This window comes from Cornus florida, unplaced genomic scaffold, assembly GCF_030987335.1.
Source record: "Cornus florida cultivar Cherokee Brave unplaced genomic scaffold, ASM3098733v1 CherokeeBrave_3.0.0_Hap2_Chr05, whole genome shotgun sequence".
Classification (NCBI taxonomy): Eukaryota; Viridiplantae; Streptophyta; class Magnoliopsida; order Cornales; family Cornaceae; genus Cornus; species Cornus florida.
Window position 1 is genome coordinate 12952939 of NW_026775575.1, and position 7240 is coordinate 12960178.

Consider the following 7240-nt stretch of genomic DNA (forward strand, 5'->3'; position numbering starts at 1 on the left):
TGTTTTGTTTGTGCATACATGGTCGTAGGTCATTAAATCTTACTCTTGTCCCACTTAATTTGAATATTGAATCCATTGTTCGTAATTCTAAGGGAATGGGTAATTTTAGTCATTCCATTTCATCAATGGAAGACATCAATGAGGACTGTGTGGAGGACCTTGGTCACATAGACTAACAAGGCATCCTCCATCCTAATGTGCATCATGACAACATTCAAGTACCACTAGGCATGCCAAGACCTTTCATTCCACCACAACAAGAAGGCTAAATTCCATTGGGAATGCCACAGCCAACTTTTGTTCCACAACCTCCCATTATTCAAGGCAACCAAGGTGCATATGTAGCACCACCGATTATGAATCCTCCTCTTACTTTGCTTGATCATTATGTGCCTAGTAAATATAATGCATCCGCATACATTCAATTGCCCCTATTTAGAGCATATCACTATGAAATTAAACCGCAAACTATTCAAATGCTTCCCAATAATTATGGACTTCTAAGTGAAGAACCTTACAAGCATTTGGATGAGTTTCTTAAAATGTGTTTCACCGTGAAATACACGGATATGCCGGAAGAGGTTTTGAGATTAAAACTTTTTCCTTTTACCTTTAAAGATAAGACATAATATTGGTTCAACAATCTTAGGCCTTTTTCGATAGCTTCTTGGGCAGAAATGCAACAAGAGTTCTTGAAAAAGTACTATCCGGTTTCAAAGACTAATGCAATAAGAACTTCAATTCGAGAATTTTCTCAAGGGGAAGGGGAATTGTTTCATGAGGTATGGGAGCACCTTAATGATTTGCTTAGGAAGTGTCCACATCATGACATTCCTAAATGGCAATTGCTGCAATTTTTCTTTGAAAGTTTATCGGATAATTTCAAGGGTATGGTTGATGCATTTATGGGTGGTTCTTATCTTGATAGACATGAGGATGATGTATGGTGTCTTTATGAAAGCATAAGTGAAAATTCAATACATCGATCCTTATCTTCCAAAAATGGTAGAAATTTAGGTGGAAGAAAGAATGTCGGCTTATATCAAGTTGACAATTCCAATGATATAGTTGCTGAAGTCAAGTCTTTATCTCAAAGATTTGATCAACCAAAATTTGGCGAATCAAGTGTCTTCCTCCCCTAATCATGTTCATCATTATAATTCTAATGAATCATGCATGGCTTGTTCTAGTGTCTTACATTCTACTTCCAATTGTCCCTATGGACATGTGCAAAGTGAGAACCATGAACAAGCAAATGTCCTCTTTATCAACCAAGGGAATAATCCCTATGGTTCACATTACAATCCCAGGTGGAGGAACCATCCAAACTTCTCTTGGAAAAGCCAAAGGGAAGGTTCAAATCTTCCCCAAGGTGGTTTTCAAAATAAGTATGTTCCACCCCCAATGCAAGGCCAAGGTTCCCAAGGTTATAGATCTTCTTTTCAATCACATGGAAACCAATTCTCAAACTCTCATTTTTCTAATCAATCATCTTACTCTCAAGGAAATTCTAGGAGTCCCGCTTTTGAGGAAAAAGTGTTGACCGCTTTGGGTTCTTTAGAGGCAAACACTCAATTGCTTTATTTCCATTCCCAATCCATTGCTAAGCTAGAAACCTAGGTCGGGCAAATAGCTAGTACATTGAATGCTAGAGAAAAAGGAAAGATGCCTTTAAATATCCCACCAAAGCAACAATTTGTTATGGAGACTAACCCCTCATCGGAAAGTCCCACAATTGAACATGTCAATACGGTGACAACCTTGAGAAATGGAAAAATTGTTGACAATCAAGTAGGTATTTCTAATGAAGAGAGTGAACCGGTGCAACCAAAAGTTGACACCCGTCTTGTTTCCCATTTTATTCCTCCTTCATTGCATGTGCATGAACCCTTTGTTGAAAAAGTTTTGAAAAATGATTTAAAAAATGATTTGAAGAATTCTTGTGTTAACAATGTTGTGTAAAAATATTTTGAAAAAGATTTTGAGCCAAAAGGTCCATTTCCTGATGCCTTAAAAGGATCCATTTCTCTTGAAAAGCAAAATACCAAAGTGAATGAAATAATTGAAGTGTTTAGGCAAGTGAAGATCAATCTTCCACTCTTGGATGCAATTAGGCAAATTCCGGCTTATGCCAAATTCTTGAAAGATCTTTGCACCCAAAAGAGGAAGAACAAAAGTCAATCACCAAAGAAAGTGGTCTTAACCGAGCAAGTAAGCTCCATTTTGCAACATGACACTCTTCCAAAATTTAAAGACCCCGGTTCACCTACTACTTCTTTCATCATTGGTGACCATGTCATTAACCGGGCTCTTCTAGATTTAGGAGCAAGTGTTAACCTTCTTCCATATTCGGTGAATGTCAAATTGGGCTTAGGAGACATGAAACCAACGTCAGTAGTTTTGCAACTAGTCGACCGATCCATCAAAAAGCCCCGGAGTATTATTGAGGATGTATTGATTAAGATTGGTAAATTCTTTTTCCCAGTCGATTTCATTGTCATTGACACGGAACCGGTCCCAAATCCCAAGAGCCAAATTCCCGTTATCCTTGGCCGTCCATTCTTGGCAACCACAAATGCCAACATCAATTGTAGGATGTGGATAATGAAAATTTCATTTGGGCATATGAAGGTGAAATTGAACATATTTAATCCAACCCCGATTTCTATAGACAAGAATGGAGAAGTGTGTGTTGTGGAAAAGTATCTTAACAATGAATTTGAAAATTTTGAGTCTTTGCTTGAAAGTGTAATTTCCAAAAGTTCATCTTCTAAAATGATTTCAAAGAATGTTGTTTTAAAAACAAATGTTGAAAGGGCCTAGAAGCCCAAGAGTTGCATTGACAAAGGACCATCAATCTCCTTTGAATCAAATCCAACAAGTTCTCAAAGGAACAATTTGTTGGGTGGGATTCAAAAGGCCATTCACTCCATCAATGAGGGGATGCCAAACAAGATTTTTAATCTAGGTTAAAAGAGCCCAACGTCATGCTAGAGATGCTAAAGACTAGTGCATTTCGTAGGGTTTAATAACCATATTCCTCCCTCATTTCTGTTTTCATATGTTCTTGTGTCGTCTAGATAAGAGTTACATTCAAAAATCCGGCTTGAGAGCCATTTTTTGCATTTTGAGTATTGCCAGGGACATTTCGATCGATCAAACTCAGGTTCGATTGATTGAAGTCTCACTTCGATTGATCGAATCACCTATGATGAGGACTCTTCAGTTTCCATTTCGATCGATCAAGGGTAAGTTCAATCGATCGAAATCCATTTTAGATCGATCGAAGTTAAGGGTTCGATTGATCGAAATTCTTCGATCAATCGAAAATGCGTCATTTGAAATTTTCAGAAATCCCTTTTGGCCGGTTCAGCTTCCTATTTTTCTTTTCTTTTTCTTTTTCCTTTTCTTTTTCTATTTTCTTTTTCTCCCTCCATTTCACCTTCTTCCTCACTCAAACCCTAGCCGTCACCCTAACTCTCTATTCTCTCTCCCTGAATCAACCTCCATTTCCATTCCCTCTTATCCTATCAATCTCTCATTCTTTCAACCTCACCTTCACCTCACCCCACCTTCCTCTCAGTGCGGCGAAACCCCAAGAAGTCAAAGCCACCGCCGGTCACCTCCATTAACGCCGGCGATGCTTTTGGCCATTTAACCCAAGCTCCTTCTCCTCTACTCTCTCCATTTCTCTATTATTTTACATTTTATTCATCACCTTCGGCCAATTTAGGCCAAGAAGGACCCGAATCAAGCTCCGGTGAGACTCCGGTCACCTTCTTCGACGCCGACGAGGTTGAAAAAGCTCCATTTTCGCTCCAATTTTCTCCTTCTACTCCTTTCTACCTTCTCAGTCGTCGGGTGAGTTCAAAATGTTTCATTTTTGCATCCTTATTTTAATTTTAATTTTTATTGTATTTATTTTTGTTTCTTGCTTTATTTTTATTTTTATTTTTGCTTTTAGTTTGGCATGATTTTCACTTTGTATATATTCTTGTACATATATAAAAATTGAAAGCAAAATAAAAAATAAAAAAAATTGGAAAACAACAAAAACAAATGGAAAATGAAAAATGAGCAATGATAAAATAAAATAAAAATTTTGTTGGCAATGATTTCTTAAAATTTTTGGGAATATTTGATTTGAACTGATTTATGATAGTTATTGAATGTTGATGGACCCAAATAAGATGAAATGTGGTTGGTGTAGATTCTAGAAGGAGAATGGGCAAATTTCATTGGTTTTATGGATTGTTGTGGGTGGTGTTTCTTGTTGTTTAATTGTTGAATTCTCGAATGAGATTGTTTTGAATGTTGAAGTTGACTTGTTGTGCTGAAATTTTTTTTTTTTTGGATGTCCATTTTTAAGAGGAAACCATGCCGAATTTTCGGAAAATTTCTACACTTAGATTTTAAAAACAAAACAAGGTATGTGGTTGGATTCTTAGTCTTTGAAGTAGAATTTGAAAAGAATTTCGTAATTGATTTTGGGTTACAAAGAAAGAAATATTTGTTTCTTTTCAAAGAAGAAATGTTGATGTTGATCTTGAAATGGCATTGCATAATTTGAATTGTTGTGAGCATAATTCCATCTTGTCTCATTTGTTTTTGAAAAAAAAGAAATGCATGGATTTATTCTAAGTTGTCTACATTGCTTACAAGCATGACTTGATTTGATTTTATGCTTTGAAATTGAAAATGCTAATACTTGTTTTAATGCATGTAAAATGTTTCAATTAGACTTCTTTGAAAAGTTTTGATTAGATTGAGTGCATTGTTTTGGTAAAATGAGCTTTCAGTGTTACATGCTTTGTGATCACACTTGTTGGGTTTTAAATGATTTCAACAGGGAAATTTTTGAACTTTGCTTGAAAATGTGACGTTAAGTTGTATGATTCCTTCATTTGGTTTTCATTCATTGTATGATTCTTGTCATGAAGCTTTTCTACAATGCAATTAAATGTCTTGACCCCAAAGTTTTCAAAAATTCCAATTTTGCCCCAAAAGTGTTGAGAAATTCCAAAGTTGACCAAACTGCCCTTGACTAAGTTGAAACTTGTTCCATTTGATTCCTTTGCATCCATTTGCATGTTTTGAGTGCCTTTGAACTTGTTTGTTATATCATTCTTGATCCTTACCATGCTAGGGCACCAGTTTGATGTCTTTTGACATCCTTTATCAGGATTTTGATCTTCTTGTGCTTCATGATTTTGAGACCTACCAAATATGGTTTTTGACTAAGTTTGAGGGTGTCTTCTGGATTCTTGGAAGTTTAAAATGCATGATTTGGATGTTATATCTAATCTTTGGCCTTAGTCTTCTTTATTGAGCTTCAATGAGATTTTGACATGCATTTGACTTAATTTTGAGGCTATGCTTACTTTATTTTGCAAAATCTCTGTTTACATGCCATTGTCTTGATATCTTATACATTTGTGATCTATTATTGATGACCGAGGTTCTTTCCAATCCAGATTCTGACTTACAGATGGTAAGCTTCTTGTATTCTCATATTTACCCATTCTCTACTTCATTTAAGCATTAGAGGAGGTCACGAGTTATGAATGATCTTAGGACTTTGATTTTGTTGCATTACTATACAGGATATTTATTTGTCTGGAGTTGTTCTTATTTGTGCATCATTCAGATATATGCCATCTAGTTGTATACCATGTCCAGAATTCTTTCTAGCACTTGCTTGTCATAACATGCCTTGGATTGTTATGTTTTACAATCGTGCATTTCACTTAGTCTTTCATGCATGACATGCCTGTTTCTTGAGTCCTAGGTTGACATTTCCTATATGCTCCATGCTATCATGTTGCTATATTTTGATCTCCATTGTTGCACTTGTAGACATTCTTGCTAGGAATTAATACGATGTCATCCTAGAGTCTACTTGTCATACCATTGCAGCATCTTCTTGACTTTTAGGTTTGTGAATGCATGTTGCATCATTTATGCACATCACAGCCTATGTTTGTCCTGTTGATCATACTTCTGCTCCATCTATTTTATATGTGACTTTTCTGCCCTCTATGCCATTATTGCATATCTGATTTATTTTGTTTCACTGGGGCATGTAGAATGTTGATTCTGAAGCTTTCTTAATCATTTCTTGCACAAGCATGATCCTATTTGTCTATTTGTCATTTCTATCTGTTTCAGGCATGCTTTGTGTTTCCTTATCAGTTGCTTGCCATATTTTCTACCTGTACACTGATTTATAATTGTCTTTGTAGATGTAGTGTAGAAGAAAGACTCTTGCCAGGAAGAGAGTTCCCAAAGTGCCACAGCCTTCATCTCCGATTACAGAGCCTTCATCTTCTTCATCTACTGCATCAGTTCAGTCTGAGTCTTCTGCCATGGATGCCGAGCATGGTATTATCAGAGAGGTCCCCTCTGAGTCTTACTCCAGTAAGGCACGGAAGACTAAGTACAGATTTCATAGAGACCTATTCTCTACCTTTGACCAGACCAAGTGGTCTTATGATGAGTTAGTGAGGCAAGGGAATGATGCTATCATGACTCCAGCAGATACAATTGTCTACCCCCCGTTGGTTGAGCACCTCAGGATGGATGAGGATGACAGAATTCATTTACACACTACCATTGATGGTCAAGAGATCGATATTTCTCTCCCGACTATAGCTGCTGCCAGTCGATGCCCCCTACATTTCTCCATTGACTGATGATACTCAAGAGCCTCTATACTTTAACCATCCACCATTTCCTACTGAGTTGACTATGGTAGCCACATTATCTCCACAGGTGGCATATGAGGGGCACATATTTGTAGATTAATCCTAGGTACTGGTTTTTTGATTCCGTGCTTCACCTCAATGCCTTCCCTACCGGTCATGGCACTCAAAGGCGAGAGGGGATTTTCCAGGCTTCATATTGTTTAGATCAGGGCTACTGGTTCTCCATTCCTGCACTCATCTGGGAGCTTATCCATAAGTTCTGGAAAAACTTACATTTTTCACCTACCACTAGAGCAGAGACCTGGCCATTACCATTTGGCCATTTTATCACACAACTAATCTTAGACCAGGGGTGTCAGTTTCACCCCGAGGAGATTGCAGAGCCTGATGCTGATAGGGCAAAAAGAGCTTATGATCTGACCTGGTGGAACAAGACTTTTAATTCATGCCATAAAAACAGAGCAAACAGAGATTTCAAAAGACTGCAGGAGCAGCAGCTGCTGCCGCAGTAGGCGATGTTCCAGAGGATGATACAG